Consider the following 13,437-nt stretch of genomic DNA (forward strand, 5'->3'; position numbering starts at 1 on the left):
TTAGTCAACTTTTAAGTCAAGAACCCTCCTAGGACTGCCCCTCTAACTTAGTTTCTCTTCTTAATAACACAAAGAGGGAAACCCCCAAACCAACAGCTTCATACTTCTGTTTCATCAGCCTTCTGAAAGCTCCAACTGTGGAAAAGCAATGAATGCTATGCTTGCCCTTTGCTCAGCAATTTAAAAAATGACATATTTATATGTATAAATATATATAATTATATATATTTACATACACATTAAAATACATATATGTAAAAAATTAAAATCACGATCCTCATTTCTGCACTTCTATGCCTTGGTACTTTATTTTCTGAAACATTTTCTTCCAAGTACATCCAGTACTTGCTTTTGCCACACTTCAGTTTGTAAAAAGCAGCATTAGAATGAAAATGATGTTTTCCCAAATCCACTACTTCCTCAGCAACTCTGAGTAGCAATAGGGTTGTCTTTTTTTGATCCCTCCTTTGTAGTTGCAGTTTAAGCTTTTAAAAATATCAACAAAAGTACTGAAGTGCCACTGCAGGTTTAGAAAAATGCTTTTCCACTAACGCCTCATGCATATTTAGAGGGCTTTGTAACTGACATTTTTTTAAAGAGCTTAAAGAAGCTGTTTTATTTTCCTCATCATTGTAATAGTCTCAGCAAGCAGATGCTGAAATGGAGTTCTAAGCACATTCACAGTGTATTTAAACAGCCAAACTTGGAAAGCTGACTGATTACAAAACATTACAAAGGAACCTAAATAACACCATTTAGCATAACTTGGAGAATTCCAAATTACCAATAACTATCCTCAGTTTACAGATAAAAATATACAGGAGGTTAAATAGCATCTTTTTGATCAGGCAAAGCATGAACAAGACTCCCTCTCCATACCAGTGAATCACATGCTTATTTACATTTCTTAATTACAAGCATAGGCAGAAACACATTACTGTTAAGGCATATACCAGCATGAAAACCCCATAAAACAAGAACATGCAGTTGTAAGAACTTTTCTGTCCACACATACAAACAAAGATAATATAGATGGACCACAATCAAATTAAATATTCACAGCACAGACTGAGTTTATACCAGCAGTCTTTTAAGTTCAGTTCCACAATCCTGTTGAGGCTTCTCTAAACTGACAGCCACAAGAGCCCATCTTCTCCCTGCCCAAGGCATGTGTTCTCATTCTTCATCATGCTGGCACTGGTGCTCCCTAAGCCAGCTCATTACATGGTCAGATGGATTAAAGTGGCAGAATGCTACTCACTTTGCCTTTCTGAGTTCGCTTCTGCTATTTTAGCTGCCTTATTGAGATCACCAAGGAGTCAGACAAATGCCAGGGTCTACACTGGAGAGTGAGCACAACTGCAGCAGTGCTGAGTGAGTTCAGCTTCAAAAATGGTGGTTCCACTGCAAATTTTTCCTCCCTCCCCATGAATAATTGCTAACAAAGAAATGGAGGCAGGGCTGGGGGACACACGTACTTATGAAATCCTTTCAGACAAGTATCTTTTCAAAATAAATGTCAACCTTGGCTTTTTAAAAATTTCAGATGTTAATCGCCAACTCAGTACCATTTCTTTAAAAGACTTGCAATCGGTCCCAAAGGGACACCCCAAAATCTACACTCTTTTTAGAGCAACTGCACCAAAACAGCAGCTTTTGTTTTAAACTGGGATACAGACATGCACTGGAACAGTGCATATAGTCATTCTCTGTGCACATTAATTTTACTTGCACATGTAAGCACGCCTCCAGGGTTTGGATTTGGAAAGCAAAAATGTAAACAGAAACAGTTTTGAAGTATAGTTGGCAGCTTGTGTTTCTGTGTACACTTTCAAATCTGGAAGGCTGCCTGGAATAAATAGAGTAAATTATGTTCTTCGAGAGTAAAAGGACTATAATTTTAAGAGAATTCTAGAGAGACGTTATTTAAATCCAACTAAGGGTACACACAAACACTTCAAATTAACACTACATCACACCTGCAATCCCTGATCTTCCAAAAACACCTTAAATTTTTTTCCCCTGCCAAAAGCTTCGGGATAGCACAGATGATAAGAAAGGCCAAACTCAAAGACACCAACTGATCAAATTGCATTCTTTTCAACTCATTACAGCCTTCCTAATCCATTCAGCACATTCTCCATCATTAACCTTGCTGAGCACCCAACTTAGAAGTGATCAAATTTTGAAACTCCATTACAAAAATAATATACATGGAGGAAGAAAGAGGGAAGTTAAACAACACACCTCCCAAAATACCAATTCCTACTTGCTTCCAGATACACTTATATTAATGCTAATTTATATAATCTGGTTTTTTACAGGATAGAAATCAGCTATAGCCTGATATAGCTGATACAGTCCCTTATTTAGAATAAGGGATTCCAAGTTTAGAAAATTTGGTTTCGGTAAACTATGACAGTTTTATTACTTCACAGCACTGAATTGTGCAGAACTACAGCAGTATGGTTAACTCAACTTCATTCTATTGAATATTTTATTACAAGTTACAGCCTACAGTTACCTTTCTAATGCCTTCTTGATGACAGACAAATACGCTAACTCTGGAAAGGTTTACATGACACCATCAAAGTTTGCTGCTCCTTCTTCTGAAAAGAATTCCTTCCCCTTGAGGAATAGAGCTCAGTGAGGGAGAAATTCAGTAAGAATTGTACTGCAGGAGAGTTAATACGGGTTCCTAACATTAGTACTCAAAGAAGTATTTTCTCTGTTCATAACTTAAGCAAACTAATCTTGGGACAAATTAACTTGAGTCAAAACCCCACACGTATTTTCCCCTAAAGACATCTGAGGCTACTGCAGCTGTTTTCACTGGACTTTTACACATAAAACCCCTGTGCATCTATAGCTCAGCAGGACACCCTGGCAGTATTTTTTCCACTATTAGTGTGTTTTGTACATTAACATTTTGTCAGAACACCCTCAAACAGGAGCGTCATTGATTTAAGTTTTGTGTGTCTTGCTAAAAGAAAGGACTGTTACTCTTCAATACAGATGGAATCTACATTATGTAAATGAGAAATTACCTTTCATGAGCTCTTCTATCAGAAGCTGCAGAGAACCCTTCCTTGCTAAAAGAATACTCATTTTTACAGATCATCTGTTTACAGATTAGATGAAGTGAATTGATTTTCACTGTCTAGAGATTACTCACAAACCTTCTACCAACTCCACATAGATATCAATATTTGGCAATTAAGATTTATACATATAAAAAAACCAGTTAACTGATAAGGCTTTTTTCCCCCGTTTCGTAAATTTTCTGTGGGCATGTTCTCCAAGAGAGGAGCTCCATCTAACATTAACACATATGTCTTATAAAGCAGGTGAAGACCCACTGTGCAAGTCTGTGGGCCATTCTAGAGAAAAAATATACTTTGTTCAGTTTAGGATACTTATTGTTAAGGTTGTCTGTCATCAGCACAAGCACCTACAGTTACTCTTCAGGCTCTGCAAGAAGGAAATTCTTCCATCTATGATGTACCAACTAGCAAGAAATCTAGCAAGCATAGAAGGAAGCAATAAGCATAAGTGTACTGTGCTGTAATACTGTATTAAATGTATAAAGTATGGGATGCTTATGCAAAGAGGTACACATTCCAGCACCTGAGAGAAAACTGAATAATTTTGCATTGCTATAAACATCAGCCAGCATTTCAAAATAAATTCAAAAGGACAGACTAAACACTCAATACAATTTTATCAGTCCGTACTTGAAACTGAATTAGTCATTCAGTAAACTACTACGCTTTAACTGAAGCCCTTTAGTTTTTCCAGTCATAAGACAAATCCCATTACATAGCTTTCACAGACAGGATGTAGCCATGTTTCATAGTAATTTGCAGTATCTTTGGTATCAAAGAGCTGCTCATTAGGATTTGTGTCTAGATTTGATTTCTTTTCCAGGTAGAAGTTTCCTCTAGAGTCTTCGCATTTCCTTAAGAAAAAGTATTCTACTCATTGAACAATCCAACTGTGTTTATAGATTCCGATTTACTGTGCACTCATGTGTAGGTTATATGATTTTCTTGATTATCTATCAAACTGACAGAAGTGTCAACTACAGGTATGTCCCCCAATAAGCTTTTTTTAACTTCTGGGGAATCCCCGAAACAAGAGTTATGGGGGGAAAAATAAAATAAAAAACTCTTGGGACAAGAGAAACTTTTCAGAATGCAAAACCTATATTCCACTTTGTCCCAGAGATTTGAAACTTTCTAAAGACCAAAATGTTTTAGTCTCATCTTCAGACACATCAGGCACTCCAAAACTCACCATGAAGAAAACTGGGCAGAGTTGTCTGTCTAATTTTGCTGCTGTCCAAACCTGCTGTGTGGTGACAGTAAGACTGCCCCAAACTAGATATTTTCAGTACTGTCCTTTTGTTCTTCCTGCTTGCCAAGCTGGCATTTTTCCAAAATCCAAGACGACTAGTACAAAGATGTCTGAAATTGTCCTCTATGAAAACATTAATACACACAGATTTAAACACTAGCAACATTGCTTTGTTTAGAATAGAAAGCAGGAGACTGTTGTATTGCAGTTATGTCTTCTAATTTCTTACGTATTACTTTCATCCTTACTATTTCACAGAAAAGGTACAGATACACAGAATTGCTTATCTAATCACAAAGAGCAAGGGAAACAAACAGAAGGATTTAACAGTTGAAAACACATCTTCTCAGCATTTCATCCCCTTCTGAAACAGGCAAGTATTTCCAAACACTACCAATTTTATTTGTAGTTACCTACTTCTTCCCTCCTGCAAAAACCAGTGCTAAATACCTTTGCCTTGTTCTAGACAGACCTAAAAAACCTAATGTTATTGGTAGCATCTGTAGAATTACAGTATAGCAGAAATACAAGATTATTCTTTCCTGTGAATGTAAAATCTCACTGGAAGTTAGTGAAAAGAAGTTTCAGTTTAGTTAGATACAAGAACACGGGTTAACTATGTTTCAAAGCTGTTTTCTTCAAAGTTATCTTACATGATTTTTTTTTTTTATGTTTCAGAATATAATATTCTTGGATTCTGGTTGTAGTGACTTTCAGAAGATTTACTATTGCTGAAGTCTTTTTTTTCCTCCAAGAGAACCAGAAGACCTTTTTAAATTCTTATTTTCAAACCCCCTTGCTCACCCTCCCCCATCTATGCAGGCATATTGTTTATAGCTTCACTCACTATCTGGGAGCCATGAAAACAGGATCACGAGAAAGAAACATTTGCAAGTTGTTGGTGACCTCTACAACTCCCACTACGACTGTGCTTTTTCCCTAGGGATCCCATGACATACCAAGAGTAGAATGTCTGTCCTAGAACATTTTCTTCCAGTTAAAGACAGATTTCCCCCCCCCCCCCTTTGTTAAACAAAGGAAAGCTTGGAATTAAATCTTCCTTTCTAGTCTGAATTCATTCAGTAATTCCATTTCTAGCTTCATCTCAAAGGAAAGGATTTTGTTATTTATAGAAGACTAGTAGTCATAAAGCACAACAAAAAATTAGAAAAGCAATGCATCTTCTCTTTACACTTCACATATCTGCTTACTTATTATTTCAATGATTAGCTTGGCTTGCTATGTAGCAGGGTGAGAATTACTCTCCCACCTGGCTGTGTTCTGGTTGGAGCTGTTCCTCCACAGCTAGGTGTGCACTCTGAAGCTCCGTGAGCAGCACTCAATCTTTCAAGCTCTTTAAATCAAAAGCCTTCAAGTTCATCAACAAAATCAAAGCAACATGCCATCTCGCACCAATGGAAATAAGGTTTTACTCTGATTACATATTTTTCTTTAGCACTCTATTTTATATGGGTGACAACATTTTTTATGTTAACGTAAAAAAGAACACGAAGTAGAAGCACACCACAAACCACATTCTGCTCCTTGCTACAAATACTAAGGGCTTCAATGTCAGGTTTCGCATGCAGAAATGTTCTGCTTTGGGAAATTAGTGCAAGATGATGTAAACAAAAGATTACTCTAGAATGTCTTTCATGAAACTACATCAGATAGGTAACAAATGTTGAATATATATAAAAATATAAAACTCCACCTTAAATAATGGTGTTTACTTTTCTTTCCATGTTTCTTCCCATCCTCCCACCTTCCTGGGATATTTGGAACCCAGACAGTAAACAGGATCTTTAAAAGCAGGAAGCACTGGCACACAGACAAGGACAAGGAGCCAGAGCAGAGTGAATCCAGGTGTTCTGCGCTCTGGTCTAGTCTGAATCTTCATCTAACATGAGCAGCTGTGTAGCAGAGCTGTAACTCAGATACTGGGCCTTTCCTGGTGCTGATCTCCCCCAGGCACATGACATTGGCTTTTAGAAGTAACTCTCTCTGCCGCAGCAAGATGAACCTCCAGTTGTATTGAAAAAGAGGAAAGATTTCCTCTCCCACTGTCCATACCTAGAAGGGCAGGGAAAGAACTGCAATAAAACACTGGAGGTGCAGCAGACCTCACACTTGCCTCTACCACAAGCAACAGTATCAAGAGCTTTCAGTCTACAAAATTCACCTGGCCAGCTCCTCTGAGTGGAGAGCACAAAGAAATGTATGTTTGTAAGAAAATTTCACTGAGATTAGGCCCACTTCTGTTTATTAATTTATCGCCACCTTTACTCAAAAGATCCACCCTGTGAGCCCTTCCCTTACTAAGAAGCAGCTGGAAAAGACATCAAACTCAGACTGACTTACTATTGTGTACTTCCCACATAACATTTCTTAGGTTGGAGTCCGAGAGCAACTTTAAACTGAGATAAAGGGTTTCTTCCATACTGAGTTACTCCAGACCCTGAAAGCAACTAATGCGTAAAAAAAAATAAATGCTTGGAGTGGCAGTGGAGAGCAGTATTTTTGCAACTTTGCAGGTTTTTAATATTAAACATAGAACAGTGAACTGGAAGACAGAAGTTTCCAGAAGTTTCTGTTCTGTAATCCAAATATAAATTAGCTTTCCATTTATTCTATCTTAACTAACTTCTGCAACCAAACAGCATTTATAGAAGTGTGGGTTTAGTCTGCATGGACTTACTGAATTCTGTTAGCAAGAAACATTATTTTATTTACCAGCAAACAGAGGATGAGATGCAACTTCACTTTTGCTAGAGCATTTGTAAGGAACCACATGCCTCAGCAAAAGCCATGGAAGTATGTTTTTTTCCTTTGTTTAAGCTCCTAAACTGAAAAAAACCAAAACAACACATTCTCCATTGAGGTATTTCTTAACTCCCTTTTTAAAACCATTTGTTGAGAGAAGGAAGTTTCTGGCAGAGTTAACACAAAGGCACAGCTACCTTAATGAAAAATTTCAGTTCTGCAGTTAAATGCTCTTGCACTATAAACAGCTGAAATTAATACAGTTCTTAGCAAATTGTCCTATATAAAGACACGTGGAACAAAATAGCAGGCAGACAATTCCAGTTCTTTGCAAACGCTGTCCTGTAGAAGTAGTTGCCTCCTAGTAGCCAGGAAAATACTATAGCTTTTCAAGAGTCAGTTAGGAATAATGAAGTACTACTCCCTAGTAGACTTGTCTGTGATACAGAGTCAATGGTGATTAACTAAATATTTATTTAGCAGTAGATGATAACCCTGCTGAAAGGTAAGCACCAACAGTTTTCCATAAAACATTATCAACAGACTTTTATTTACTCCAGCAACAGAGACTGTCCTGCCTACCCCACATCCCACCGTGCCACTCACACACTTGGTATACTCTATTCAGCTGCAAAGCATTTAGCACCACTACATGCTCCCATCAGGCTTCATCTCCCCAAAGGTCACAGATCACTTAGCTGTATTGCACCCAAGCACATCAGAAAACTGGGCCTTCTGTGTGACACAATACTGATTACTGACCAGTAGCGAATTAGATTTTTATAAACATATTTGACTGCTTTATATAAGTTACAAGTAAACCAAAGTTTCTCTGGAACCTAAAGGAGCATAGGTTTATTGTTCTAGCTGTTGACTCTGCTTGAATAGGACTTTTCTCTGCATTTACAGGTTGAATACCAAAGGAACAACCATGACTTGAGACACTAACATATTTACATTTGTGTTCAAGAAGTGCAAACAAACACAATTCATTGTGATTATGTATGTCATTAGGTCCTGCATGCTTCAGCCTGAAGTATAAAACTAGCTACGGTAAACTAGGACAAATGGTTCTTCAGCATGTTTAATCAAACATTTATAATTTCTGTACATATCTGTTTGAAGCATCTGCTTTGCAAACCCTATGTTGTGCAAACACGAAAGCATGATTTCAAGTGTGGGGCTACTGAGACATTAAGCTTGTTGTTAGTGCATCTCTTTTCCCTATACTTCAAGCTGTTACCCAAATTGTTTCTCTCATGAGGTCAGGGTACCAGCAACTTGTGTTTACTACATCTGAAAGAAATGGCTAATATTTGCCTAAATAGATGTTTGCAGTTAACATGAACTTTCCAAAGAGGAAAGTGACATAAGCTCATAGGTATTTAAACAGTGAATACCAGCAACATCTCCACAATAGTTTAAAGATTTCTCAACTTCCCAGCTTGGAAAGTCACTTTCATATCCAGATTAAATGCTTTGAGACTAAGGCACATGCTGCCTACTGCTACAATCAGAGCTCTGTACAAAGGATATATTAAAAAGAACGACCTTTACTTAAAAAAGCCAAGAAGATACTGGCAATAGTCAGTCACTGCTATTAAGAGAACTTTACAGATCTGCACAAACACATAAGTATTTTTAATACATGGTTCTTTGGAAACATTTTGTTAATGTTTTTGTAGGTGTGTATATTCAAAAAGACTGAAAGCAGTTTTCAGCCTGGTGAAGTTTAACCCTGGGATAGGAGGGGAGACCACAATAGTTTAAGTGTTTTGGATTTAATTTCAACCCATAAAAAACACCAATTAGGGAAGGGTGACTATATTGCAAATCATCTTTTTTTGTTCTTTAAATAAATAACCTGCTGACATACCAGGACAGCAAGAGATTAGAAGCTATAATAATGGTTACACTTCTCGTATCACCTTGCAGTTGCTTGTTATACTATCCTATCTGCTAATGTACAATGAAAGGCTTGGAAAAGAGGTGATGAAAGAAGAGTTGAAGAGCTGAACTGCAGAGTAATTTGACAACACATTTAAGAAGAGTTTCCGCAGTCAGGAATAGGTTTTGCTACCCTTTCCTTCATGTATCAACTCTGCCATTTTGTTGCTCATTGGCTTCCGTTTTCATCCTTTATCTCTCATGGCAGTTATGCCATCTTCCCACACATGTCAAAACATTCCAAGTTGGAGGTATCTAAGATCAAGGGAGTGCTGCTGAGCAGTGATAATGACTTCAGTGCTTTATCCTCCATTTCAGAGCAAGTTGAAGAGGAAGACCAGTTATTAGAATTTCACTAACCACAACCCTGGTAAGCAGTTAAACGTCAGAAAAAGTTAAACTTTACCTTCTCAATTAAAATGTTAAAATCAACTTTAAGTGCTTTCTTTTATCTAGCAACCACTTCTCAAAAAATTGACATAACTGGCTAAGTTTATCATCTATACTGAGAGCATTTCAATTTCATATATTACTTTTCTTACACCAAAACACAAACATAATTTATTATAAATCAATCTTTGTAACAAACTTGCTAGACTAGAAGTGGCACTCACAGGCACCCTATTTGGACACATCCTCAATTATACACCACAATCAAGACTATACAAGATGTCTGGATGTTGCTTAAAATTAGCTCTTCCATTTAGACACTAGAGGTTTTCTTGGGACAAGTGCTCTTCTACAGTACTTAACGTCAAAATTAAAGGAGATTTCAGAGTTTACAGCATGAAACTGCAAGAAGATAAAATACATTGTATTTTTCACTTTCCTCCCAGTGGAGGCTACCTTGATAAACAGGTAAGTAGAACTGGTTGCTCAACATCCACATGATCTTTTCAGAAGGCAGAAGAGCAGCAATTTTCAGTTTTATTAATATCACTGCCACTTTTATAATCCAGCCACAATATTTGCTGCTTATTCTGTTAAGAGCTGGGAACATAAATACAAAAATGAAGAATAAGCAGTATGTTTTATAATCTAAGCAGTTTAATGACCACAACAAGCATATTTTAGAGTGTTATTTGGAATGTAAGTTTTTACTTCCCTTTTCCCAAAGGAAGCTAGCTCTATCTAGAAACCTCTCTGTATGTTAGCACTATTAACTTTAATCTTTTAAACTATGCCTGTAGTCAAGAGTCAAGTTAGTGTTTTCCAGCCTTAATGAAAAGTAACTTAATGGCACAAGCACCGAAGTTGGATAATAACATACCTCATCTCACAAAGCACATTTGTTGAGTTCAAAAAACAAACAATTCATCTCCACTCCGATTGCTTGGTAAACCAGTGTTTACTCTCTGCTCATTCTTACTTTTTTTGTGCTTGTATTTTCACATGTTCAGTGTTTCATTTGCCTACATCTTTGCAGAGATCAGTCTCCTCACTTTTCTAGCAAGTCAGATGTCAAAGTCCCAAGGTACAGAAATTTTTTTTCTGTTAGATTTAGATCACAGAACAGGCAGGTATTTCTGTTTATAGGTTGATTTGTCTCAGATTAAATGCTGAATCTTAAATATTTTCTTTTCAGTAATGTTGAAGGTTTCTTGTACTTTGAGGATGTTCAAGAACTTGTTTCTTTGTTGACTGCTAATAGCTGAAAGAAGGAATAAGATTGCAACAAGGAGTAATTTTTTGCTGGCAGATTTAGTGGCCTCTGCAAGGATCCACAGCTAAACATCTGATAGTTTAAGACACTTTTCCAAGACAACAAATGCAATCGCAGCAGAAAATCCATGCCTCTGGAAGGACCATGACCCAAGTTAACAGCAGGAGTTAAAAATCAGGAACAGCCTTGGAATCCATTGGGCAAGAGTCATTCATCACCATTAACTGCCACATTAAGTATTGGCAAAAGACTAATTAGCATGGAAATAACAAAAACAGTTAAGTCTCAATGACAGAGAATTTTTTTGACATGTTGTACAATCTAGAAGGCAACCTTCCAGTTTTCTTTCTTTTCTGTTTGGACCTCCAGAGAAAACACCCAAGGGATGTTTCTCTACATTTCTTTGCCTTAGAAGAGGGTCATAATGTACAGCCAATAATGTGACTCAGCTGTCTCAAAATTTCAGGGAACTTTACAGTAAGTCTTAATCAATTCAATAAGTCTCCTGTATTCAACAAATATGCTTTGTGGTTCAGGACCCTCAAGAGCTACATTTGCAAGCATTTCTGAATCAGAAGCTGTAAGCAAAACTGCCAGAGTTGTCCTACATAGAAATCCATGAAGATAAGTTAATTTAAGCAAATGTGTTAATGGGTAGACAAAAAACCAAACCAATCTATTTGAGGTATATATAACCTTCTACTGGTAAAAAGCAATGAGGCATGAAACAAGAGATCACTGAATCTCAAGTTTTATGTTTGACCCAACTGTTCTTGAACTAGACTGAAGGAGTCATTTACTTCTATTGCTGCAAGTTAGCAACATGCCAGAGAGGTGAAAGCTTCAACAGTACTCCATCATTCTCTCTCCTTCAATTTCACAAAGGTAAGCTGATTTCTTTGAATTTCGTTTTTACATTTCTAGAGTTCAGGTATTTCAGTACAGTTTTTCTAAAAACAGACTATAAACATTCCCAGTGAGCGTCCCTTGGTCAATTATGCCTGCTAAGTGTTTTTATTCCCCACACTACTGGCTTTAAGAAAAGAAGACTTTTAATAGAGAACAAGTGATGATGTCCACTCTTCCTTACATTTCTTGTTTGAAATACACAGGCTTCTTAGACTGCCTTTCACAAAATCTGCATCCAGAATTAACTAGAAAAATACTCTTCTAGAATTGAAGTGGAAGTGCACGCTATGTAAAATATGTTGGGGTTGTTTTTGCTTGGTTGGGGTTTTTTTTGTCTTTTTTTTAAGTTAATACTATAGCAGTGCTGCAGGAAAAATAGTTAATACTTCAGAGTATTATTTCTGGTTCATTTAACACTCCATTAACCATTCAGAAATAGATTTACAGAATAAATTCAGTTGGATGGAACCTCCAGAGGTTATCTGGCCCAACCCTGTACTCAAAACAATTCACATATGTTTGGTATCCAAATAAGTATCAAGAGAAACAAATCTGTTTTCTCTCTCCACTGCTCACACTTGGATTAAGATACTACAAAGAGAAACTTGCAACAGAATTCTTTGCCATGACACATTCAACTTAAAGGGCAAAAGAAAATTCCCATCCAGTTTTAGCGTAAATATTTTTGTGGCCTCTTCTAGCCATAGCTAGAATTTCAGACAGGCATCATCACTTGGAGCAGCTGGATGTCTGGCTTTTTAAAAGGATGAGACAAAACTCCTACAAGCATGGAATGAAACACACAAGAAGCTGCAGAAAACCCAACACTACCTTAGCTTACACTACAAGCCACAAGTCTGTTTCTTCAGTTAGCCAAAGTACAAACTCTTATTCCTTCCCTAATGTTCCCCCTCCAACTCAATTACACACACAAAAAAGGCACATATGGCACGTTTTTCCTCAACTGGGTGATTTACTAGATCTCACACATTTTTCAGTAATTACAAAACAGTAAGTAATAAGATAAAACTTAGTTTTATAATGGTATTTTAAGACAACACTGGAAAGACTAATTTTGCGATATTATTCCCACTCCAATTATAAATCGTAAAAATCAGTTTCCTCATCAAAGTTTAAAAAAAATCTTAGCTTCCCCTCACCCAAATACAATATTTTTCAAATGCCCTATTAACTACAACCTTTGTTAACCCTGATTAATGTACTCAACTAGGCAAAGTAAACCTACATATGATACCCATCTACAAGATGCTAGTATTTCTTGCATGATTTGGCATTAATGTATCATCATCCCAATTTCCTTTCCCCCAAAACAGGCAAGAAAAGCAATAGCAACACTCTTCTATTTGGAAGCGACTAATATTTGCAAGGTGTTCAGAAATCTGAGTATTCCTGGCACCCAGAGAATCTACACTAGAGGTCTAGAAGACCACATAATGAATGGACTTTTTATGTACAAAATTTTTTAAGAAAGCAGTTTTTGCAGACTACATGTCAGCCTTAGGCTTATTGTCTAGCCATTTACAGATAGTTTTAACTCAGAAAGAAATTAAAGCTAAGATGATCATCGAGGTTGTTCAAAATTGTATTATACGTGACCAAGCCATCAAAAAGCACACTATACAGATTTGAATCTGAGGAACAACTGTGATCAGAAAGTCCATTCTTTACATGATAACACCTTTAAAAGGTGCTATTTTCTTCCAATAACTGAAAACCTTTTATGATATACTTGGTCTTGTGCGAGAGCATGATGGTAAAGCGTGAAACCCTTGCTTGTT

The sequence above is a fragment of the Gavia stellata genome, chromosome 11, assembly GCF_030936135.1.
Source record: "Gavia stellata isolate bGavSte3 chromosome 11, bGavSte3.hap2, whole genome shotgun sequence".
Lineage (NCBI taxonomy): Eukaryota > Metazoa > Chordata > Aves > Gaviiformes > Gaviidae > Gavia > Gavia stellata.